The sequence below is a fragment of the Ictalurus furcatus genome, chromosome 1, assembly GCF_023375685.1.
Source record: "Ictalurus furcatus strain D&B chromosome 1, Billie_1.0, whole genome shotgun sequence".
NCBI lineage: Eukaryota > Metazoa > Chordata > Actinopteri > Siluriformes > Ictaluridae > Ictalurus > Ictalurus furcatus.
In genome coordinates, this window is record NC_071255.1 from 33,592,690 (window position 1) to 33,619,199 (window position 26,510).

Below are 26,510 nucleotides of genomic sequence, written 5' to 3' on the forward strand. Positions count from 1 at the left end.
AGGGGTGTGGTGTGTCGAGAGAGGTAGAAGGGGGGGTGTGGTGTGGTGAGAGGTAGAAGGGGGGTGTGGTGTGGTGAGAGGTAGAGGGGGTGGTGTGGTGAGAGAGGTAGAGGAGGGGTGTGGTGAGAGAGGTAGAAGGGGGGTGTGTCGAGAGAGGTAGAAGGGGGGTGTGTCGAGAGAGGTAGAATGGGGGGGTGTGTCGAGAGAGGTGGGGGGGTGTGTCGAGAGAGGTGGAAGTGGGGGGGTGTCGAGAGGTGGGGGGGTGCGGCGAGAGAGAGGTAGAAGGGGGGGTGCGGCGAGAGAGAGGTAGAAGGGGGGGTGCGGCGAGAGAGAGGTAGAAGGGGGGGTGCGGCGAGAGAGAGAGGTTGAAGGGGGGTGCGGCGAGAGAGAGGTAGAAGGAGGGGTGCGGCGAGAGAGAGAGATTGAAGGGGGGGTGCGGCGAGAGAGAGGGGTTGAAGCGGGGGTGCGGCGAGAGAGAGGGAGGTTGAAGGGGGTGTGCGGCGAGAGAGGGAGGTTGAAGGGGGGGTGCGGCGAGAGAGAGAGCGGGAGGTTGAAGGGGGGGTGCGGCGAGAGAGAGAGAGAGGGAGGTTGAAGGGGGGGTGCGGCGAGAGAGAGGGAGGTTGAAGGGGGGGTGCGGCGAGAGAGAGAGAGGTTGAAGGGGGGGTGCGGCGAGAGAGAGAGAGGTAGAAAGGGGGGCGTGCGGCGAGAGAGTTAGGTTGAAGGGGGGGGGTGCGGCGAGAGAGAGGTAGAAGAGGGGGGTGTGGTGAGAGAGGTAAAAGAGGGTCCCTCCTTGGAGCACTGTCGGTAGGTACTCACCCCTGCTGATTGGGAACACTCCACAAGCCTTGCCATTTCAGAAATGCTCCGACCCAGAAATGCGCCGTCGTGTGGTCATTACGATCGGACCTTGTCAAAGACCTGTCCGGTTCTCCCGCATCCGACACGTAGACCATGAGAACCATCTGTCCGTGTACCGTCTAATATTTCCCAGACCTTGACATGCGCCATGGCAACTAACTAATAAACATTATTCACTTCATGTGTGAGTGGTCGTAATGTTTAGGCTCATCGGTATACTATGTCTTACACACATGGGATCCCATCTCTGAACACCACTGCAGAACATCTGTACGGAGCTGGATGAACAACTATAATAATATTACACTTGGGTTTGCTGTTGATCACTGCTAGCTACTTTTCGCTTCTTTCAGGACGCCGCTGCCACCGTTTCGCTTCTTTCAGGACGCCGCTGCCTCCGTTTCGCTTCTTTCAGGACGCCGCTGCCTCCGTTTCGCGTCTTTCTAGGACGCCGCTGCCTCCGTTTCGCGTCTTTCTAGGACGCCGCTGCCTCCGTTACGCGTCTTTCTAGGACGCCGCTGCCTCCGGTCCGCTTCTTTCTAGGACGCCGCTGCCTCCGCTCCGCTTCTTTTCAGGACGCCGCTGCCTCAATTTGGCTACTCTTAACCACTTTTAGGACACCAGTGCCTTCACTTAGCATATTTTACTCTCATTTTGGATACTGGTCTTTATTTTATTTTATTTTATTTTATTTTATTTTATTTATTTATTTATTTATTTATTTATTTATTTATTTAGGGCCTCGTTTAGGACACCAGTGCCTCTTTAACACAGGTTCTTACTGTAGCTTGTAGGTGTTTTTAATCATTTTTAGAATGACTGAAGTGGGGGAAAGACCAAGAAACCAAAACAGTTGTGGTTTCAGAGAGCTACTGCATTGCTTATGTAGTCTTGCTTCACATGCCGCTTGTTTCACTTCTCCATTTTTTGTTAATAATGTTCACTTTGTTTCACTTGAAGTTACTCAGACGGACAAGACGGCGTCAAAGGAAGGGAGTACCATCGTTCTGCTGGATTTATACTCTCACTGGAACACGGGTAACTACTTTCTCTAGCACAAACTGCCATGTTGGCATCTTTTTACACCATGTGTGTGACTGATTTTATTTTATACGCACTGTTTGTGTTGGATCTGAACAGATACGGAGTTATAATAATGCACCTGTGTGTGTGTGTGTGTGTGTGTGTGTGTGTGTGTGTGTGTGTGTTTACCCTGCCGCGGCACTGATTCACTTAGCGTAGCAGTAACAGGTCATTCACAGGGACTTGTACAGCAGACGCTCCACATAAACAGATTAGAAGCGTGTGTAATCATTGATTTAATGAAGTTTTCTGTAAGGAGATTAGCATTTAGCTAGCGTTCATGGAAGGACTCTCGAGTGTCAGCACTTTGTAACGATCAGCCGTGGTGGAAGAGGAATAAAACACTTCATTAAATAAATAATCCACTTCTGTGTGAGAACAATAAGTATATCGGTGTTCATAAAAAGGAGTAAATTTTAATTTGGCTCCAAAAATCTGAGTTTTGAGTCTTCTGTTATAGTTTTCCCTCTATTTTGGTTTATTTCTTTATTCTTGCCTAACGTTTTGGTTTATTTCTTTATTCTTGGAGTCAGATTTCTGGTTTGGAGACAGCTGTGGTCAGGATGTTTTTCTATGAGCGCAGATGGAGAGATACACTCATTTACTATATAAATGTTTAGACAAAACTTCTCTAGAAGTTCCCCTGAAATCAGAACTTGTGTTTCAGAGCGTGTTATAGACACCAATATGACCGTATACCTAGGGGAAAAAAAAAAAAAAAAATGTAGTTTTGGAGATGTTCTCATTTTAATGTTACAGCTCGTCATTTCCAGGAAGTTTCGATGACTCATCCTGTACCTGTGCTCTGTTCGTCCAGTCAGACGCTTCCTAGAACGTATATGTCCTACCCACGGGGTTGTATCTAATTCTACAGTATTAGCACATATGGTTCGCCTGTGCGTTTTTTTTGTCTCTGCTGTGTCGTGTCGGTGTACGTGGAGATAAATCATCCATATTTAGCTGCTACTTCATACAGTGCCCTCCATTAATATTGGCACCCTTGGTAAATATGAGCAAAGAAAGTTGTGAAAAATTGTCTTTATTGTTTAAACTTTTGATCTTTTATTTAATAGAATTCACAAAAATACTCTGCTCTCATTGATATCAAACAATTGCATACACTACACAGGTTTATCCCCTGCCCCCCCCAAATATCTTTGTTAAATATGTGTGCAACAATTATTGGCGGTACTTTTCCATATGACTACCTCTCTGTGTTTACCAAATCCACCTCTAGTGTTTATTACCAGAAAGCTCTATTTTGGTTTCATCTGACCATAGAACCCGATCCCAGTAGTGTCTGGCACACTGAAGACGCTCGAGTTTGTTTTTGGATGAGAGTAGAGGCTTTTTTCTTGAAACCCTTCCAAACAGCTTGTGGTGATGTAGGTGACTTCAGATTGTCGTTTTGGAGACTTTCTGACCCCAAGACACAACTAACTTCTGCAATTCTCCAGCTGTGATCCTTGGAGATTTTTATCCACTCGAACCGTCCTCTTCACAGTGCGTTGAGACGATATAGACACACGTCCAATTCCAGGTCGATTCATAACATTTCCAGTTGACTGGAACTTCTTAATTATTGCCCTGATGGTGGAAATGGGCATTTTCAATGCTTGTGCTATTTTCTTATAGCCACGCCCCATTTTGTGAAGCTCAACAACCTTTTTCCGCACATCACAGCTATATACCTTGGTCTTACCCATTGTTGTGAATGACTAAGGGAATTTGGCCTATGTGTTATATCATATTGACTACGTTTACATGGACAGCAGTAATCTAATTATTGACCTTACTCTGAGTAAGATAATAACGTGATTAAGGTCTTTACATGAGTCGCTTTTAGAATACTCCTGTCATGTTCCCGTTTTACATGTTATAGAACATAATTAGATTAACAGCCCACGTCATTACGTCACCGCGCCACGCCGTCCGACGTCCCTCCAGAATTTCACGTCTCAACATACAGTTCGTGTACGTTATGGTACCGTATACGGTTTTGGGTGTTTTTATTTTATTTTTTACGAACGCTTTAAGTGCAGTTAATTATTTGTCATGCTGTACGTGCAAATAGACGACTGCTTGAAGCCGTGGGCTGCGTCCCAAATCGCGTAATTACCGTCTATATAGTAGCCGAGATACATGTATTTCTCCCCACTGCAGGCCTATAGTAGGAAAGTATGCGATTTGGGACACGGCCGAACTCTCTTGTTCGCCGTAAAACTGCCGTGTGTGATCGTGTCCTGTCGCAAAATGCGGTGAAAACTCCCACACGACGTTCATAATGTGATTAAGGTGTTTACATGTCTGTAATACACGTCCATAATGCGAGTAAAACAGGAGTACTCCACCTGTCTTAATTCAATTATTGCTTACTTCGATTATGACCTTAATTAGATTAAGGTAAGTAAGAATTGCTGTTTACATGGTAGTATCTTAATCAAAGTATGATCTTAATCGGATTAAGAGTGGATTATTGTTGTCCATGTAAACGCAGCTATTTATACCCCTGTGTAACAGGAAGTCATGGTTGAACAATTTCCTGTTCCTAGTCACCCAGGCGTATTAAAAAAAGGTAAAATATCAGTGGGAATATACTTCAAATATATATTTCTCATGAGTTCATCGGGGTGCCAATAATTGTTGCACACCTATATTTAAAAAATATTTTTTTAAATGCAAACCTGTGTTGTATTTGCGATTGTTTGATATCCATGAGAGCAGAGTATTTATGTGAATTTTTTTGAACAAAAGGTTAAACAATAAAGACAATTTTTCCACAGCCGCCTTTGCTCATATTTACCAAAGGTGCCAATATTAATGGAGGGCTCTGCTAGTTCTCTAAGCTCCTTTCAAGTTCCTTTAGACTCTTGGTGTATCTCGAATGCTGTTGGCTGTTGTGTAGGTCACTTTGACATTCAGAAGAGGCTACTCCATCATGTAGAATCAAATCACGGCTCGCGAGACATTTCATGGGGAATTTAGAGTCTTTCAGTTCCTTTTTCCATGGGAAATTTAGTTTGAATCTTACTCAATGGTCATATTTTTATCACACACACACACACACACACACCAGTTTTCTCTCCTGATACTGTCTTAACATATTGAATACCTGTAGTAGCGTATAAATCTGGAAGTGTATACCTCCTCTCTAACTCCGGAGTAGACACCATTTTATTTTGGGTAGTATTTTTCTGCCGTTATTAGGTTTGTGGTCACAGCTGTGGTTACTTTTACGCTTCAGCTCCTCACACCACCAGATGCTTGAACTGGATACTGTCTCGCTCGAGTTCACTACAAAGTGGGGGAAAAACATGGACGCCACTCTGAAAGAGAGGTCTTGTTTGTTCTGTCAGAGCACCAAAAGCTCAACAAGTTAGCCAGTTGACGTTCGAGATATAAGCGAAGGCTTTAACGTGGCTGTAGGGCGGCATGCTGGTTCTGCGGTTCGCCTGGTCTCCTCCCAGCTCCAGGGTCCTCGGGGCATCTGTACTCAAATCCCAGGATAAACTCATTGAAAAGTACAAGCGGTCCTTTCTCTAGCGTGGACGGTCCGAGCAGACATCTTGATCGAACTCGGGTTTGAGGCGGACTGTACGAGTCGTTTAGGGGCGTTTTCTGTTGGTCGAAGGTCGCTAGAATGACTAGAAATCATCATCGATTGAGGTTGCTTGTTATTCTTAAAGAATACTGACGTAGAGGCTGCATTGTTAATTCTTATTCTGAGCGCTACAATCAGAGAACGCATTGTGAATGCGTAAGAGTTGGTTCATTTCCAACCAATGGAAAAGAAGCTTACTGCCCCTTCAGATAAATATACAGTGGTATAGAAATGAACCTAAATGACTAATAATGCTAACAACAGCCTTTAAATCCATAGCGCATGTATAATTTATTGTACTTGAACACACCAAGGCAAATTGCTCTTACTTAAAAAAATGTAATACTTAAGCAAGTCTAATAAATACATAAAAAATGAATAAATTTAGTCACAAGATTGCTATCACAATCATGCCCCCCCCCAAAAAAAAGTTTATTGCAAGAGTTGGATTAAACGATCTGCCAAATTATTAAATGTAAGAAATTCATGGTTTTCCTTCCTTCCTCCCTCCCTCCGTCCATCCCATTTTATCCCCCCCTAATTTGGTTTTGGCCGATTCCCACCCACCATCCAGCCCTCCTCTATCACACAACCGCTAGCATCCGGGGAGGCTGAAGGCTAAAGGTACGCTCACACACACAGTTGTTTTACCGCTGCAAGTCGCCAGTCGCTGTACTATGAAGTTGCCAGTAGGTGTTCCTATTTCTGGTTGCCATAGTAACATTTATCAGTGGGTTGCGCGACCTGCATTGCACTACTGACAACAAACCAGCTTTCTTGCCGCTAAAATGAAACACACTGGAGAGAGTGTATAAAACCCAGCAGTGTGTGTATATATAAATATATATGCATCATATCCATGAGATGAAGGAGAAGCAGCGTGAGCCATCTTCCTGGGTCCACGAAACAGTCCGGACTCGCAGGCAGCATCAGGTGCGCTCTACCATCTTCAATCCCATTGGTACTCGCTGCACCAAGTCACTCGAAATTTGCATAAAGTTCAACTTTTCCGTGTCGCCGGACACGCTCACATGTAGTCACCAGCTCCGATTGAAAACGTACGGTCTCCGGTCGCTTCGTCACTGCGCCTCGCTGTATGTGCGAACGTACGTTATCGCGTGCTTCCTCCAAGACACCACCGCCACCATCATTTCCACCCAGAAAGCACGGACAGTTCTGCTCCGCAATCAGGAATCCAACTTGCTAACGCTTTTCTGTCGCGCCACTTACGAGACACCTTCAAAAACAAATCTTGGTTTTTACTAAGAAAAGTGCCGAGAGGGGAAATCGTGAGATGAGAGAATGCTTTTAAAGATCTTCATAAACTCGCGTAAACAAATATAGAAGTTGTTCACTTTTATACCAGTTCCAGTAGCTGCAGTGTGAAGTTTCTTAAATGTCGCTGTCGTGATGTAATTTATTACCGCCGTTTAACCCGACTTTTTAGGACGTGAAGGTGAAACTGAGCAACTGCTGGAGTTTCTGCGTAACGATACACATCAGGACACCTGCGTGGTGAAATGTAGTGTAGAGTAGCTGCAGCTCTAGATTTGACAGGAAGTGTGCAGAGAGAGAGAGAGAGAGAGAGAGAGAGAGAGAGAGACTTTTTTTTCCTTGACTTTTTAAGACGGCTTTAATGCATCAGTTTTGGTATATTTACATATTGTCCATTATCTTTTATTATTATTATTTTTGTAAAGAACTAGAGCTGCAACAATGAATCGCTGAAATTGATAATAATCGATTATGAAAATCGTTGTCAACGAATCTCATAATCGATCAGTCGGTCTGCGCGCGGCACGGGGGAGATTTACTCATTACGATACTTCTGTTCAGAAAACACGCTTCAGAGAGTAAATACTAAAAGTCGTGTCCCAAATGATGTGCTGTACACTTACACTATGCACTATGTACTCCGCCGTCTAGTGTGTGGATTTTAGAAAGGTAATATCATCTCGGATATATCACTAGCGGGTTTTTTACTAACCGGACGTATAAGCCGCTTCTAGGCGACGGCGTATGACGTCATACGCAGGCTAGCATTAGCAGACACCCAGAATCCCAGACGATGACTTTCTTCGGTTTACTTTCTTGTCAGCGTTAACTTTTATTCGCAGCATGACCTCAGTCTCCATCAGACGGAGGAGAAATCGTCACGTGACTGAGGAAGAAAGTCCTCTAAGGCAGGAGAGCATCTTATATTAAACACCGCGTGCTGCACGAGCACAAACTTATGTTCATATCCAAAATGCTCTACCGTGTGTAAGGGGCAGGGGGGACCGGTGCGAGTAGCTCAAAAGGTTTAGTTTAACTCGAGTTTCTTGTCATTATACGCTGTATTTGCGCGCTTGCAATATAACTGTTGTCGTTCATCATAACGGAAGTGACGTGTTAGTAACGAGGCCGCGTTGCTGATCACGCGCGGTGCAGACGCAGTGATGCACAGTGTAGCGCGAGTAAGATCTGCAACGTCTCATTAAAACACTATGATCAAAAGTAAACAGAAGTCAAACAATATTCCTAAAGGCAGTGAAGTGAGTTTTTATTATTAATTTAGGGCTGGAGTTTAATTCAGTGCTTTTTGTGCATCAATAAAAAATTACGCGTAAATATTTATATCCAATATAAGCTGAAATAAATGAATAAAATACATTTTTTTATATATATATATATATATATATATATATAAAATGTATTCATTTATTTTGCACGGCTCTGCGTGGGCAGCTCAGCCGTTTATGCCTGATCTCCCCACACCCAGAACACCTCAGATGGTGGTGGCAAAAACGCTGTAGCTGCTGTCACCATGTTTACACTTAAAATTTTTCTCCAGCGTTTGGTTATGACACACAAACCTGTCTGCGGAAAGACAGGACTCGTTTCACCACAGAGCTTTTACAGCCGAGCGAAATATCCGTCATGGGGCTGGCGAACTTTCCGAAGTGGGCCAGTTCCTTCATTATCAGCTCGTTTTTAACGAAGGGGGGCACGTTAGAAATAACGACCCGCGTCGCAGGGGAGGAAAGAGGGGTAACGTGTAGCATGACGCCTTTCAGCCATTTTCCATTTTTCAGGCAGCACATTGGCGGATCTTTCCTTCTTTAGGAAAATCACCACCGCTTCGTTCATTCGGGATGCAGAGTAGATGTTCTCGCACCCGACCTGCTCTCCTACCGCCAGCAGAACCTCCTCCACCTGCTCTCCGTTCTCCGGCGCACACCTGACGCCACGGCGGAGCGACAGCGTCCCGCTCACTCTCACCCACTCTCAACTTTCACCGGCTACCCATACTCACATAACTTACACGTTCAATAATTTAAATGAAGGAAAAGCAAAAATTGACACACTCGCTGAAAACTTTGGCAAGACGCCACACCGTTCTCACGCACTCCACACACCACGCTCACTCCTCCACCGCACATGTGCAGAGAGAGAGATGCATACTAGGGAAAATGAACTCCGTGTACTTAAAGAACTCGGGTTTGAGGCGGACTGTACGAGTAGTTTAGGGGCGTTTTCGAGTTGCGTCCACGTGAGGGCGGATCGATAAAAGACCGAGCGCCGCCGCGACACTCGACTGAAAGCCACCGATGGCAGACTCCGACCTACGGATCCAGTAGCAGCCACGGCGACATGTAAACACGGCACGCTAACGCAGAGAAAACCACGTAGGCTTGATGACGTAAGCAGAAAGAAATCATTTTTCTCAGGTCGCGGATGAATTACATCATCTGAATTTCTTAAGTCTTGTCCATGTCCCATAATTCTAGTGGGAAGGATTATTATCATCTATAAATCATAATATAAAGTGTAAACGGTGCCGAAAGGCTGTCGAGGCGGTAATCGTGAAATCAAGGCGAGTGTACTGTGGTGCTTTCCTTTTGCTCAGCACACACACTTCTGCATCTTCTGACCTGAATTTTACATCACTTCAGGAGAGCAGGTGTGTGTGTGTGTGTGTGTGTGTGTGTGTGAAACATTCCGTTTTCACTTATGCTTCTTTGTTTCTCTTTCCCATTCGCTCCCTTGTGTCTTCAGCACACACAGACGATTATTTTTAGACAAACAGTTTTGAATTTCCACCCCCAAAAATAATTTCATCGTTATTCATGTGGGGGTTTTTTTTTTTTTTTTTTTTTTTTTTTGCATCTGCCTGTTTTTCATTGCAGTCAAAATCCTCCGAGTTTAGAGATCTTATGACGTGGAATTAGTTGAGGAATGCGTCTGAAAGCATGTCATTGTAATAGCAGGGAAGACTAATGCACGTGTAAGAATCAGACTCTTTAAATCATACGCCGTCGCTAAATCACCTGCTCCACGGCTTTTACTTTCACGCCGTCGAAGCTTATACGCCGCGCTCGACTGAAGCTCGTAACCTCCGACTAGGAGAAACCAAAGAAAAGCCTCCGTCTCTGTAGCTCGAACGTAATGTTTACGTAATCTCGAAGCGGCCTTATGGGCTCGACCAGATCGCCTCGCTCCGCGGCCGATGTGTGTAGTGCAGCGGGTGGAGGGATCGGGAAGATTTGAGTTCAAATCCCAGCTGTGGATGGATGGATGTATTGATTGGACAGGAAATCTGTTTGTCCAAGGTGTCTGGACTACTGATTTGTCCACTCCTCTTTTATTTATTTATTTATTTATTTATTTCGAAGTTTTCAGTGCTCAGGACTACGAGAAATCTGGTGCATTACCGGTAACCTCAGACTGGATTTGTCCTTTTATCGTAATTCATCTTGTTACACATGGTTGAACGTGTGTGTGTGTGCGTGTGTGTGTGTGTGTGTGTGAGAGAGAGAGAGATGCAGTGTGGTCTCAGGTGAGTTGTGTACTCATGCTGCTGTAGTACAGTTGAAGCAGTCTGAAGCAGCAGCTTGTCGGAGAGCATGACGGACAAAAGCCTGATAAAACTATCATGCCCTTTTCACAAACACTCAGTTCTCTGGAGCTTTATCTCTCGCTCTGTGTGTGTGTGTGTGTGTGTGTGTGTGTGTGTGTGTGGGTGGGCTTTTACATATGATCTGATATTTGGACCGTAACGGTGGTTGCATCCGGATAAAGCGAGGCAGAGAGGTGTAGCGCCTCGCAGTCCCGTTCTTCCTGGCACTGGACGCCGATTATAATCGCTTCCGTGTTTCCGGTAAGCTTCTCCGATCGACAGCTCGTGTTTCCTAATCACTTCAGTACGGATTTACGACTCGAGGTGCAACAGTACACCGCTGGTATTTCGAATTGATCGACGTGACCAGAATCCTCGTGTTTGCATGTGCTCGACTAGCTACCTGCTACAGTCGTGAGGAAAAACGATAGAAATGTACACATTGTTCCGTGCAGAATTGGTGAAAGGCTCGTGATCTCCATCGTGATGATCGGGCAGCCCTACTACAGGACTACAGTGCTCTGCTGGATGCACCAGACTAACACGAGACATGGCTAGTTTGGTGTCGCTAGCCAAGTGGAGGCACAACTAAGCTATCACTGTATGGGTTTAGCTGCTTCAGTGCCATGCAAAGTACGTTCGCTGTCCTTATATCATGTTCACGTAAACTGGAACTCATATAGACGTGCACACACCTCGTTTTCCTGCTCGGCATCAGATGATGTTACTGTTTCAGTTTCAACCGCTTCACTGGTTTAAATCGCTGTATATCCATTTTCCTCTTCACACTAACTGACTTTGTGAGCGAGCGTTCGGTGGAATTGAGAGCCAATAAGAAACGAGTATTTCCACTTATTTTCCTGTAAACCCTGATTGGTCTCGGCTCCGTTCAGTGAAGATATAAACCAACGCCGCTGTCTTCTTTTCCTGACGTTCAGTTACGTACAGACAAACCGCTCCAAGTGGAGAATCATTCATGGTTCAAGGAAAACGTCTCCGTGGCTACAGCCGACTAGGCCCAGGCCAGGTGGACAAACCGAGCAAAATTCTGAAAGCGTTACACGTTCTCTAAACGTAAATGTAATTAAACAAGCCAGGATTCCCCCACAACCTCCTTTCATTTCACTCTTCATATATTCAGCTGAAGAACGCCACCCACGTGAAGACACGTGTAATGGTAACGTTTCGATTGTGGTAAAAGGATCATCCGTTGTTAAACCGGTCTGTCTGTTGGGGCGGTGTGAACACGGCGGTCGTGTCTCCCATCACGCTAAATCCAACAGCCGACTTTTAGAAGCTGGTGAGAGGGGAAAGCCCGGGTCATTGGGTAAATAAATGAAACATAAATCAAATAAAACCACACATCCGAAACAAACAATAAATAAATTGTGAATTGTTTCTGCTTTAGTTCTTGATTGTCCATGTCGTTAGGGAAAAACGATGTTCACAACGTGACTCGGCCGTTCCGTCTAACACCGTACTTGAGTTCACTTTGCGTCATTTTGCGCAGAAGCGAGTCGTAATATCGCGTTCATGTCGTGTGTAAACGTCTGATTTAATCCCGTATGTGTATCGGTGAGTTAATTAACCGGCTAGTAAAGCGCTTCGGTTTACCGCCGTTCATTTACCGCCGTTCAGCTTCAGCTCACGCAGCTTAAGCGGCTCGATCCCCGACGTTATTGCCCACCACTGGATTATTTCACACACCAAAGTTTCCTTTCTAGATTTTCCTCCTTCAAAAAGCCTCGTTAGTGCATCGTTAACATCTTGCGTGCCATTTCTTTTTCGACAGTGTTTTAAAATTAAAATCGGCGCTAAGGCTCGCTACACATCTTAAATTCGAACGCGCACAGTTTTTGCATTCGAACGCGCGTTTTTTTTTTATCTTAAACTCGACGTACATTCGAAGTTGGGATTTTAATTCGACCGCCCTAGAGTGGACGAGAGGACAGAAGCAGCGCGAACGGCGAAAACGTCGGTGACGCTCATTCAAACACGGACGTAAACACGACGGGCGATATGGAGGTCAGGAAAAGCGATCGAGGTCGTGAGTCGATGGCGTAATTATCGGGACGGGCCTAGTAATGTTTAAGAATGAATGGAATAAGCATGGTCCGGGAGCTGTACGATTCACTGATACCAGTATTACTATCGACGCGTTCCTAGTAACATCATCCTGGAGATCCGACTCGAAGTCTCACATCATGTGGAAGTGACGTAACAAAGCTAGCCCTAGCTCTCGCGCAACGCTCGGCTTTGTGAACAGCGTGGGTTGAATTCTTCAGTGATTTCCAGGAGCCCTGTCCGTGAAGAACTGGTTTCGCAATGAGTAGTAGAGCTTCGCTTGTAGTGAGGTCACTCAAAGTCTTCCTGCTTGAGCTACAAAGTCAAATGTGGGCTCAAGTTTGAGCTTATTGTTCTCAGCGTACATTTCATATGAACTTTTAAAACGTCATTCCTAGGCATTTTGGCATTTCCCAAGTCACAGCTTGGTGTATGGAATAATGCATGACTTTATAGAGCCTTCTGAACCGGATGCAACTGGGAAAAACTACCGGTGTGGTTTATTCATACCACGAGCACGTATACAAAACACTTTATTTTCAGTTGGAGATCCAGTCAGGAATTTAGCCACAATCACGTTCATTTAATCAGTTTTACGTTATTTTCAAAATGGTAGTTTTCCAGTAAACTTTACTCCCATTATATTATATGACACTATATGTATATGTATATATGTATATATATATGTATATATGTATTATATTACCAGACCTGCCAGCCTTTGCACGTTTTTTTGTGAAGGAGGAACACACAGCCTTTTTCACTCCAATAAATGAATCATTTGCACAAGTGTTTTGATATTAACCAATACAGTCCAGAAGCCTTGACCACTTCCTCAGTCTCACGTGCTCTTGGGTTCAGCCGTGGTAAACAGTGTTTTGGGTTCATTAATGGGAAATGAAGTCTATCAGCATCTGTGTTCAGCGTAGCTAACGTTAAACAAGTATATATTTAATGTCTGTTAGCGATATCTGTTAGGGCTGCCACCGGCTTTTGGACAGAGAGAAGAAAAAAAATAGAGACCGACATTATAGTATAGTGTGAAATATAACACTACAAATCATTTTAATGGTGAGGATCGTGAGTGGGAGGGGTTTCATACACGTGTGTGGAGGAACGGGCGAAGATATTTTGAAGCAAAGGCGGCAAATTGGTTGAACTGGTTAACGGACAAGCTCGAGGGAAAGAAGGTTATTTCCTGGAGCTTTTCGGGTGCTTTTTATCAGTTAACACTTTGAACAAAGTGTTTTTAGAGGACAGTGTTTTGGGGGGGTTGAAGACCTATTCGGACGGGATTAGGGTTATATAGTTATATAGGGGTTATATAGTTATTACTAGTGAATCTCTGTCATTTTAGTCCGAATTTGTCATATCGGTATTTTTTTATTTTTTTGTACCGACGGCACTTCATTCAGCCACAAGAGCATTAGTGAGGTCAGGCACTGATGTTGGACAGCAAGGTGTGGGGTGCAGTCGGCGGTTCAGTTCGTCCGGACGGTGTTCAGTGGGGTTGAGGTCAGGGCTCTGCAGGACACGCGAATTCTTCCGCTCCATCCTTGGCAAGCCATGTCCTTCGTGCACAGGGGCACGGTCGTGCGGGAGCAGGCTCGGGCCTCTTGGTTATTAGAAACTGCGTAACGTGTGCGAGAAACATTGTTTAGGTGTGCAGTAAAGGAGAGAGTGCTATCTAAAATGACACCAAGGCTCTTAACCTGAGTGGAGCAGGGTATGGTGAAGCCGTCAGTGGAGAGTAGCTCAGTGTTCTGGACGATCCCAGGTTTGTACATGATTTTGCGTTCTTTGATGATGATACGATGACTAATTTTCTGCAGCAGCAGCTCTGAGAGTCGTTCCGGCTACAAGGCAAATCACAGGGTTTATATCCATGCACTCGGTCTAATAGGACCACAGGGATTCGTATCGCAGACAGTCTGCATCTGTCTGTCTGGTCAGACTGTCTGTCTGTCTATGTATCTGTCTATCTATCTTGCCTGCCTGTCTGTCTGTCTGCGTATCTATATCTCTTTTCTCTTTCTCTGTTTACCTGTCTGTCTCTCTTTGTATCTCCTATGTACCTCTCACTCAATTGCACTGGACTCCAGTCTTCACTTGGACTTGACAGTCTTTCAGTCTATGTGCTGCTGCTTGCTGAGCGGTTGCCATGGTAACGGGCGGCCCTGGAGTCGGAGCTGAGCAGTTTGCAGCACCGTGCTGAAAGGATGTGGTGAGCTTCTCTCACTCCCTATCTCTCTATCTCTATATCTGTCTCTCTCTCTCTCTCTCTCTCTCTCTCTCTCTCTCTCTCTCTCTCACACACATTGTCTTTTTATGGTCTCTCACGCAATGTTTTTTTTCTTATCGTTTAGTCTCTCTCTCTCTCTCTCTCTCTCTCCATCTCTTTCTATCTGCTGTGAGGTCTATAAATGTTTGTAAAGTACAGCCCCCCCCCCCCCCCTTTTTATGGACGAAGAGTAATTGGACAGTTGGCTGCTCAAATGTTCCATGGCCAGGTGTGCGTGTTATTCCCTCGTTAGTTCACGTACAAGTAATCAGATAAAAGGTCTAGACTTGATTCCAAGGCTTTCGCATTTGGAATTTGTTCACTCTCAATATTAAGTCCAGAGAGCTGTCATTGTCCGTGAAGCAAGCCATACTTAGGCCGGTGAGTCCAAACAAAGCCATCAGAGAGATAGCAAAACATTAGGTGTGGCCAGGTCAACTATTCGTTACGCCTTTTAAAAAGAAAGAACACACCGGTGAGCTCAGGGATACCAGAAGACCCGGAAGACCGCGGAGTATAGCCGTGGGGGATGACGGAAGAATTCACAGCGGTTGGCCAGATCGAGAACACCCTCCAGGAAGTAGGTGTCGAAGTCAGCAGTCAAGAGAAGGTTTACCGGCGTAAATACCGAGACTTTACCACAAGATGTAAACCAGCAAGGAGAGTCGACAACAGGAAGACCAGATTAGAGTTTGCCAAAAACATCAAAAATAAACCCTGTTACAGTTCTGGAACAGCATCCTATGGACAGATGAGACGGAGATCAGCTTGTAGCAGAATGACGGGAAGAGAAGATTATGGAGAAGGGAAGGAACTGTCCTTAAAAATAGTGCTGTAATTCCTCGACCATTCACCTGATTTGGATCCATCAGTCACCATCTCTCTCTCTCTCATATGTGTACACACACCAATCAGTCATAACACTAAAAACCATCTATTGTGTGTAGCTCTGACCCGTCGAGACGTGGACTCCACGAGACCTCTGAAGGTGTGCTGTTGTATCCGGCACTAAGACGTTAGCAGCAGATAATTTATGTTCTGTAGGTTGCGAGGTCGGACCTCCATGGATCGGACTTGTTTGTCCATCACGTCCCACAGACGCTCGATGGGATTGAGATCTGGGGAATCTGAAGGCCGAGTCAACACCTTGAACTCTTTGTCATGTTCCTCAAACCGTTCCTGAACAGTTATTGCAGTGTAGCAGGGAGCATTATCCTGCTGCAAGGGGCCACTCTGACCGGTCTGCAGCTATGCAGTGATGCACTGTGGGTCCTGACGCCTTTCTCTCATCACCGGCATTAACTTCTTCAGTGATTGGTGCTACAGTAGCTCTTCTGTGGGATCGGACCAGACTGCTATCCTTCACTCCTCACACACGTCATGCTGTTTTGAAGATGCTCTGACCCAGTCGTCTAGCCATCTCGATCTGACCCTTGTCAGAGTCATTCAGATCCTGACGCTTGCCCGTTTTTCCTGCTTCCAACACATGACTGTTCACTTGCTGTCTAATAAATATATCCCACCCCTTCACAGGAGCCTCTGTGACCAGATAATCACTGTTATTCACTTCACCTGTCACTGTTTTTAATGTTATGGCTGATCGTTGATCATTGTGTGTGTGTGTAATATATATTATATAACACACACACACACACAACTGTGTGTGTGTGTGTGTGTGTGTGTGTATATGTGTATATATATATATATATATATATATATATATATATATATATATATATATATATATATATATATATATAAAAAAGACACGACGATATATATATATATATATATATATATATATATATATAACAACCATATCTGTAACCATCTTTCTCTCTGTCTTTATCTCGCTCTCTCGCTCTCTCTCTCTCTCGCGCTCGTGCTCTCTCTCTCTCTCTCTCTCTCTCTAAGTCTTTCTCTCGCTCTCTTTCTTTCTCTGTCTCTCTCTCTCTTTCTCTCTCTCCCCACATCCACCTTTTTAGTCTTTTGATGTTCCGTTCATCTTCAGCAGTCTGAGTGCAGCGATGGGAGGAGGAAGCCTGTGTGTGTGTGTGTGTGTGTGTGTGTGAACCAGGTGGAGTCAGGAGTTGTTGTGGTTAGTGTTGCAACACTGTGAATGCAGCTGTAGACCTCGATTGTTTCATTTTGCAAAAGCACATGCTTTTCCCAGCTCGTGTGTGTGTGTGTGTGTGTGTGTGTGTGTGTGTGTGTGTTTCTGTGTATATGAGTCACTTATAAGCAGGCTATTAAAAGAGGAGGAGCAGAAGTTGCATGTTCTGTGAAAGAGACATCGTGTCTATATGTGTGTGTGTGTGTATGTGTGTGCTTGTTTGTAAAGGATCTCTAGAGTTTCGAGTAGCACGTGTGAGAGAGATAACCTCACAGGATGGCCAGATGACCTCTGACCTTCGGCCGGAGCCTCAGTCGGGATGCTGAGCTTCTCAGATAGGGTAGGACGCTTCCCATAAGTGTAAGTGTGTGTGTGCGTGTGTGTGTGTGTGTTCTCGATCACTTCTGGACTATTAATACTGTACGCTTTTAATAGGAACGATGTACGAAGAGACTCTGTCTCTAGTAACGAGCCACACAAGCGAAATATTTGATCGTGCTACGCTCGATGTTCTTTTACAGGCTGAACTTAAACCATAACGAGTCACAGGTTCACAGCCGTTTTGTCCAAATCATATGCCTTTTATTCATTATTTATAAATTAATTATTATATGTGTCTTTTAATTGTTTAAAGACAGCTGTTTTTAAAAAAAAAAAATTCTTATAACTATTTTTAATTGAATTATTTTTAAAAAATTAATTAGTGTTCTAAATTTTAATTAAAGCATGACATTTCTTTACATTTTTTTCCCCCCCATAATATAGATTAAAAAAAAAAAAACTCCTCTGTGTTTTATGCACGTCGATCTAGACCCGCGCGAACCGTTCATTTAACACACCGGGTTTTAATTCAGCCCTGGGGATTTTACAGCGTAGGCCTAATATCCAAGAAACCACCGTACTCTTCTCGTAACCAAACAGAGGCGGCATCTCTCATTCATTACGTTCGAGCCGTGCTCCTGAAGGTCACCCGCACGTGTTAACGGACTTACAGAAGACCGTCCAGGACAGGGTTCGGGAATAAATGTAGACCTGAACTCATCCTGCTGGGTAAAGTTATGTTGTAGTATGTCTGAAAGTCAAAGATTAATACCGTTTATTTATTTATTTTTCTTACTCATCGAGTGCTGTTCAGTGTTAACGTCATAAGGTATGATTTTCTTACAGTCAGCAATCAGTGGGCGTCATTTATTAAGCGGGAAGTAAACCAACGTATCCGTAAGTCATTCGCAGGAGCGTTTATACGAGAAATGCGGTGTTCAGGAAAATCCAGTTAGTTGGTAGGGAAAATGTTCGTGTCCTGCGTTTCGCTCCTGTGTAAATTTGCATATAAGGAGACTCACTAAGTCTGTCTCGCTATCCTGACACGCAGTAGTTCAGCAATACAAATAACGTAGGCCACTATCGAGTACAAACGTTGACCGGTTTTTCTGTCACGGTTAGCGTCGTTTTAAAGGAAAACGTTCGTAATCGCTAAACGTTTTACAGTTTGACCCGGGGATGCTTAGGCTCTATATCTAGGGCATGTTGTTTTTAAAGTGCACCTATTATGGTTTTTCAGGTATTACCTTTCATGTAGTGTGTGTTAGAGCGGTTCGTGAATGTAAAAAAAAAGTCTGCAACGTTTCAAAAATCAAAGAGTTATAGACTCGGAAAAGAAAGAATCGATTCTGAACAGCTGAATCGAGTCGTTAGTGATTCCAGACTTTACTTCCTGTACTAACCTACGTAGGTTTGTAACAAAAAGCCCCACCCTCTGGTCTTCATCGGCTGCTCGCTGACAGCGGTCGACCAATCAGAGCAGGATATGCTCTCTGCAAGGAGGAGTTCAGAACGATTCCTTTAGAATGAATCATTAAACGAGTCGTTTGTGACACTGAGGGGAAAACGTAATGCTGCTGTTTAAATTATGAGCATTATTATTATTAAAGTGTTGTTTTTTTTTTTTTGACCTCGGATGCATGTAAATCTATCGTATGAGACCTTTAAAACAAAATCCGGCCCGTTTCAAAACCATAATTGGTGCGCTTTAAATTCTTCAGACGTTCGTAAGATACGCAGGCAAATATTTGAAAAATATTCGGAAGGGGGCGCAAATTGTTTTCAAGAAAACAAACACAGACAGGGCATCATTTGGGTACTCGGTGTGTTTTATCGCTTTTCAAATAGAACGTGTATAAATGAAAAACCCCACGTTCCCTCTCCCTCTGTTTTTTCTTTTTGCTGGGGAGAGGCGGGGCTTAGCCTGGCTTTTATCTAGCTGTCTGTGCAGACCAGTGGTGCTAACCTAGCGACAAACCTTAGCGACTTTCCAAATATCACCAGTTCTGTCGTGTAAGTGCGGGGTCTCGCTTTCCCGCTGCACTCACACCTCCCTCTGCGTCTGCCCTGTTCAGTGAGGGGCCGAGAGCCGGAGATTTAACAACGTCATGGGTAACGGGACGCGCCCTTCGTCCCTGTTTATATCATTCACATGCGAATGTTTTTAGAACGCAAGACGAATAGAATGCAACATGTATTACAGCCTAGTTCTCTCGTTCAAAGTAGTTCTAGTGTTCAGAAACATTTTATTTCATTCATGTTCCCATACCTGTCCGTTTATAATAGTTATGAAAAGTCATTAAAAAAAGTGCGAAAACTATCTATCGTTATCTATCAAAGACAGATTATAGATTAGGTTATATATATATATAATTTCATATAGAATAGATAATCATTATACCTGGCCTCCTCCAATATGGGGGGGGTGCTACATGATTGAAGCCCCTCCCCAATTACAAAATGTGGAGAACCTCTGGTTTATAGTAATTATGTCATTCCCCCGTGTCATCGTTTCGATAGACTTGCGTTATTGATGCTGAAAAACGGTCTAGTTTCAAGGGAAATCTGTGATTGTTGAATCTGTGGTGAGGTGATGTCAAGATAACATTTAATATAAGGAGTCTCCAGTGTCAGTGCTTTGCACGTTCTGTATGGAAATGCCTATGAGGAAACAGTACCGCCTCGTGTAAAGTATGCAAACTCTTCACGCTACACTATGCTGCTGGCCTTCGTGACGTAACTCGAGTCGTCTGTGGCCGACGTGAGGAGCGTTCCGTGTATTGATTCAGTCCTCGCTTATTCGCTTTTCTAGCTGTATCACACGTTTTTGGTCCTTTATCCGTCCTTTTAGAAACCTTCTCATGCTACTTTGGCCAAAAACGTCAATGGGTTGGGAAGAAACTCATCAAAAACACGACACGTCATGCCGCGTGAGCAGGCGACCTATTCGAATCGATTAGCTTATGAGTAATGAAATTTTTCTTTTTTTTTTTTTTGGAGAAATGCTACAATGTATACAGTGTGTTTTTTAATAGATGCTGTGTGTGAAGCAATCACGTCTCCGTCCTGCTTTCTTTTCGGAGCGGATATCTGCGATGTAAGGGTATTCGAACACTTCAGGGCGTGTTGCTGTTGCAAGGTGTTGTTGTAAAAGACAGTGCCGTGATGAAGAGTGCATCCGCCGTACACAGACGTTCTGTCGTATAAAGTGCAATCTGAACGTACTGCGTAGCACCTCTTGGCGTTTCATGTCAGCGTGAGGTTTCCTGTGTGTTCGTATTCTACTCGAGCTACAGAAGCCAGAACGATGTCAAAGGCAGCGGCGGGTGGCTTTCGTTTCTCTGAGCGGTCGTTACAGTTTTTCTTCTTTTAACCCGAATCTCGCAGGCTTGTGTGTAAGCTGATACGAGCGTGACGTATTCCGGCGTCGGACTGAGAAGCCTCGTCACGCGGTAGAAGCTGGAGACGGGAGATAATCCGCTGCACGGGAAACGAGGGAGATTTCGTCCTCCCTTTCTGAAAATGTTTAGGGCAGGAGTCGCTGGTTATGATGTAGTGGAGACCCAGCTGAACGGGTAAGAAGGTTGTAAGGTTGAATCCCATGACCCCCACAAAGCTGCCAAATTACAGTTACGACATTTGGTAGACGCCCTTATCCAGAGCGACTTACGTTTCTCTCATTTATGCAACTGAGCGAAGGGTAAGGGCCTCGCTCAACCAACAGGGTTAGCTTGGCAGTGCTGGGGCTTGAACTCCTGACCTTCTGATCAGTTACCCAGAGCCTTTAACCACTGACCCACCACTGAGACACAGAGTGAGAGAGAGATACCAAGACGTAGAGAGAGAGCGATAGAGAGATACAGAGACACCGAGAGAGAGCGCGCGATGGTGAGATACCGAGACACAGAGAGAGAGAAAAAGACACAGAGACACACACATGCGCACACACAGAGAGCAATAGAGAGATACCGAGATACAGAGAGAGAGACAGACAAACACACACACACTGAGAGAGAGAGAGAGCAATAGAGAGAGACAGAGAGAGAGAGAGAGATGGAGAAAGACACACACACACACAGAGACACAGAGAGAGATACCGAGACATAGAGAGATACTGAGACATAGAGAGAGAGAGAGATACCAAGACAGAGAGAGAGCGATAGAGAGATACTGAGACACACAGAGAGAGAGAGATACCGAGACATAGAGAGAGAGTGATAGAGAGATACTGAGACACACAGAGAGAGATACCGAGACATAGAGAGAGAGCAATAGAGAGATACTGAGACACAGAGAGAGATAGAGAGATACTGAGACACACAGAGAGAGAGAGATACCGAGACATAGAGAGAGAGTGATAGAGAGATACTGAGACACACAGAGAGAGATACCGAGACATAGAGAGAGAGCGATAGAGAGATACTGAGACACAGAGAGAGATAGAGAGATACTGAGACACACAGAGAGAGAGAGATACCGAGACATAGAGAGAGAGCGATAGAGAGATACTGAGACACAGACAGAGAGAGAGAGATACCGAGACATAGAGAGAGAGCGATAGAGAGATACTGAGACACAGAGACAGATAGAGAGATACTGAGACACAGAGAGAGTGATAGAGAGATACTGAGACACAGAGAGAGTGATAGAGAGATACTGAGACACAGAGAGAGTGATAGAGAGATACTGAGACACAGAGAGAGAGATAGAGAGATACTGAGACACAGAGAGAGTGATAGAGAGATACTGAGACACAGAGAGAGTGATAGAGAGATACTGAGACACAGAGAGAGTGATAGATACTGAGACACAGAGAGAGTGATAGAGAGATACTGAGACACTGAGAGAGAGATAGAGAGATACTGAGACACAGAGAGAGTGATAGAGAGATACTGAGACACAGAGAGAGATAGAGAGATACTGAGACACAGAGAGAGTGATAGAGAGATACTGAGACAGAGAGAGAGATAGAGAGATACTGAGACACAGAGAGAGTGATAGAGAGATACTGAGACACAGAGAGAGTGATAGAGAGATACTGAGACACAGAGAGAGTGATAGATACTGAGACACAGAGAGAGTGATAGAGAGATACTGAGACACTGAGAGAGAGATAGAGAGATACTGAGACACAGAGAGAGTGATAGAGAGATACTGAGACACAGAGAGAGAGATAGAGAGATACTGAGACACAGAGAGAGTGATAGAGAGATACTGAGACACAGAGAGAGTGATAGAGAGATACTGAGACACAGAGAGAGTGATAGAGAGATACTGAGACACAGAGAGACTGATAGAGAGATACTGAGACACAGAGAGAGTGATAGAGAGATACTGAGACACAGAGAGAGTGATAGATACTGAGACACAGAGAGAGTGATAGAGAGATACTGAGACACTGAGAGAGAGATAGAGAGATACTGAGACACTGAGAGAGTGATAGAGAGATACTGAGACACAGAGAGAGTGATAGAGAGATACTGAGACACAGAGAGAGTGATAGAGAGATACTGAGACACAGAGAGAGTGATAGATACTGAGACACAGAGAGAGTGATAGAGAGATACTGAGACACTGAGAGAGAGATAGAGAGATACTGAGACACTGAGAGAGAGATAGAGAGATACTGAGACACAGAGAGAGAGATAGAGAGATACTGAGACACAGAGAGAGAGAGAGACACACACGCACACAGAGAGAGAGAAAGGCAGAGAGAGAAAGAGAGCAGTAGAACTGAAGGCTGGCTGTAAAGTGACATGAATTCATTATGAATTGGTTTTAAACTTGGATGTACAGAACACATGTTCTGATCCAAGCAGCTGTCTGGTTGGTCATCAGTTCCCCTCTGCGTTCCCGTGTGAACTTACGGATTTAAAGCATTTATTCTGAGCTTCAAGAGCTGCTTTTGTACATACGGTTAGATTCCCTGGAGCTGCAGTGCTAGGAGATCCTTACAGATACTCAGAGGTGGCGTGGGTAGACTGGGTAACGCCAGAGGGTTGTCTTCCGGCGGGACAGACCTGTCCGATCTCTACAGATAACCAATGCTGCATTTTATTGATTAGAAAAAAACTCCGACTAGGACAAACAAAAGAAAACACCCCCTCCATTTGGAATTCCTACTCGGGATGGACTCCTCAGCCACAACACTGCTCGCAGCATCAAGTAGCGTTTCTTATCTTTAAATGAGATGTAGCCCCCTCTGAAAGTATTGGAACAGCAAGGACATTTAATTATTTACTTATTTATTTATTTATATTGCTGTACACTGGTGTTTGGGTTTGAGATCCGAAGTTCATTTCCTGATATTTACACCTTAGTGAGCCTATGATCCTGTTTGAAGTACCGTGACACAAATACGTGTGATTTTAAGCGTACACATTTATACGATGCATGTCAGAAAGATTTCGGTCCTGCCTGTTTGGTGATAAATGCCAGCGGTGACGTTTTACGACGTGAGTACGTAGTCATGACGCCGGAAATCGAGTCGTCAGTGTCCCAGCGTGGGGTCCCAGCACCAGGGTCCTTTCCAGCGCTCCAACTCGTGTACACCATATACTGATTGACTACATACCGAGCTGATTGAGACGCACCCACGCAGCGCTATTACATGTTTAAACAATCACTCTAAAAATGGCACACCCGGGCAACGAGAAACCGTGTCGTGTGTTCCAATATTTTTGACCACTTGAAGAACTGGGTGAGTTCAGACAGTTAACCTCAAGCTCAAATATCTTCCGTGTACTGTATAGCAAAAAAAAAAACAAAACAAAAGAGCTGGCCTTGCCGTTCCAATACTTTTACACGCAGACATATTTCAGTTGGGGAAACGTGTTGTGTCAGTTTGCCCGTGTGAAGGATTCTCGTAGGCTGCTCCACAGGAACGTGTTTACAGTGAGATGTGTGTAGGAGTGTGTGTGTGTGTGTGTGTGTGTGTCGGAAGTGCTGCAGGCCTCAGGGAGTGTTCAGCCTCACTGTTGCTTCTCTCTGTCTCTCTCTCTCTGGAGTTAATCAGCTCTTTGTTACTGAGCAGTCATGTTAATGTTGCCTCCCAGCGTTCATTAATTTAATTAGTGTAGACTCTGTATATGTGCGAGAGAGAGAGAGAGAGAGAGAGAGAGAGAGAGAGAGAGAGAGTTCTCCTTTTCTAATTCTCCTATCTTGTCTAGATTGATGCTTTGGCAATATTGTATGTAAGCAATCATGCCAATAAAGTACTTTGAATTGAATTTTGAGAGAGAGAGAGACAGACACAGAGAGAGAGATGTCAATTCCATGGCAGCAGATGATGAGTGCATTGTCACTGAGATCAAAGCAAACACACCCCACGAAGGAACGCTGATCTCCACGGTGTGATGTCAGCCATGTTACGGATATTAAGCGAGAGCACTGAAGTCGCAGGATCTCCAGCTCTAAGGCCTGAGATCACCTTCTGCCGGTGTTGAGCGTCGCCGACGAGGCGTACTCATCCAGGATGAGTAACTATAATCATTATAAATAAGCATGGAAGCCAGACGCATCCATCAATCCCGTCTGAACCAAGGTGCTAATCTGCGGTTTGTTTCTGTCCTCTCTGTCCTAATGAATAGCTTTAGAGAAGACGTCTGATCTTAGATCTGCTCTCAGGATCCTGACACAGTTTTGCAGAGGTAATGGGGCAGATCTAGGATCAGTTGCCGGTTGATCAGGACTCGCTGGGAAGACTGAGGGTTTAAAAGAAATGGGCTAAAGCTTGCTCTTTACGATGTCTGATGGACAACCAGAGCACCGATGTTGATGGTTTTGAGCATGAGAATGTTTTGTGCTGATTAAGCTTTTTTTAAAAAAAAAAAAAAATTGAGGAAGAACTGTGGCGCATAGAAACTCAAATATTCCTGACCATGTTCTTGTTTCTCACAACCATCCACGACGAGTAACGTGACTTTCGTTGAAAGTGAAAGTTTAATGTTGTAGAATCCTGGCAAAACAAGTGGTTCTTATTATTAGTTACTTTATGTTTCGAAGAGAATAAGATATTAAAAATAAAATAAAAAAGCACCGCTCGTCATATCAGATGTTACCGAGAAAACCAGAAAGAGTCAATTCCTCTGGCTTGTCAAATTTAAAGGAGTCGTATCGTGGTTTTTAAACGTTAATTATGTTGTTTTTTGGGTGTTCTAGGACAGGTTAACATGCTTTAATGTTCAAAAAACGCATTATTTGTGACGTACTGTACATTATTGCAGTAGCTCTATTCCCAGGCTGCCCGAAACACTCCGATTTCTCTAAAGCCCCTCCTTCCGAAAAGCCCAGAGTGCTCTGATTGGCAATCACAACGTTACTTTTCCGAAACGAGTGTGTCGGAAAAGAAACGCCCCTTAGATTTAACTTTAGCTTTAACCTCTAAGGCTTCTAAAGCAATTCTAAGCGACATGTCGTGGGTTTTACCGTGTAGAGTCCGAGTCCGATTCAGAAAACGCGTCCGATCAAGCGGAAGCAAGCTTGAAACCACGACCTGAGCGGAACGTTTCAGAGTGGTACGGTTTTATTTTGTAATTCCGACCCGCCGGCGGGACTAACTTTTGCGATGTACACAGCATCTGTGTGTACGTAGGTACTCGTGCCATATATCTTTGGAAAGCTAGGATTCTTGTGATTGATATAAACAGTTTCAAGATACAATCACAACAGCAGCTACAATCAACGTCTCTGTCAGACCACCAACATACAAACAAACATTTTAAAAAAAAATAACTGAGGCAACTTGGCAAACTTTAGCTAGCGCGTTAGCAGAGGTCTACAACTGAGCCACAACACAAAACTCTTTTCATTTTGAAGTCAGTAGCACATGCTTCATAAAACCATCAAACACACTTACAGGTTCGGATTCAGAAGCACAAGATTGTCCGAGGAAACTGGGAGTCGCCCGACTTTTCAGAAGGAGCCTTCGCGTGTAGCCTGCGTTGTACTCGCCCGGGTTCAGGAAGCTGTCCTTGTAAAATACGTTGTGTACAATCAAACGTTCGGGTTGTACTGCTCTGGAACAGCGTTATAAACGAACAGTAGCTACTGATTTCATCCGTTTTCAGAAGGCTAAACTAAGGGGTTTTGCTTTCTCACCGAAACACACAGCGTCTCCGCGACATGGCGCCCGAATTCATTGAAGCCTCGCCTTCTTTCTTCGTGGCTGCCTTTTGGTGGGATTATTCTGATGGTGCACGCTGTGATGTAGAGAAATGACTGGAATAAATCTGGACTTCGAGCGTGGCGTTTTCAGGCAGGTCTGGAGGAGTGTCCTCTGTTCGATAGAATAAATCCCTTTGGGGGAAAA

General features: G+C 44.4%; 1 protein-coding gene across 6 annotated transcripts in view; it reads left to right on the forward strand.

Moving 5' to 3' along the window:
- nck1b (NCK adaptor protein 1b) overlaps nucleotides 1-26,510 on the forward strand; it is a 64,296-nt gene that overhangs the window by 11,248 nt on the left and 26,538 nt on the right. For 2 of the 6 annotated variants that reach the window (XM_053636576.1, XM_053636586.1), the window contains exon 2: nucleotides 1,819-1,896. The exons of 2 other annotated variants lie outside the window; for them this stretch is intronic. The gene's annotated coding sequence lies outside the window, so the exon portion shown is untranslated. Of the gene's footprint in view, nucleotides 1-1,818; nucleotides 1,897-16,747; nucleotides 17,240-26,510 lie in introns of those variants that run through there. 2 more of the 6 variants (XM_053636558.1, XM_053636602.1) reach the window with 2 other exon arrangements.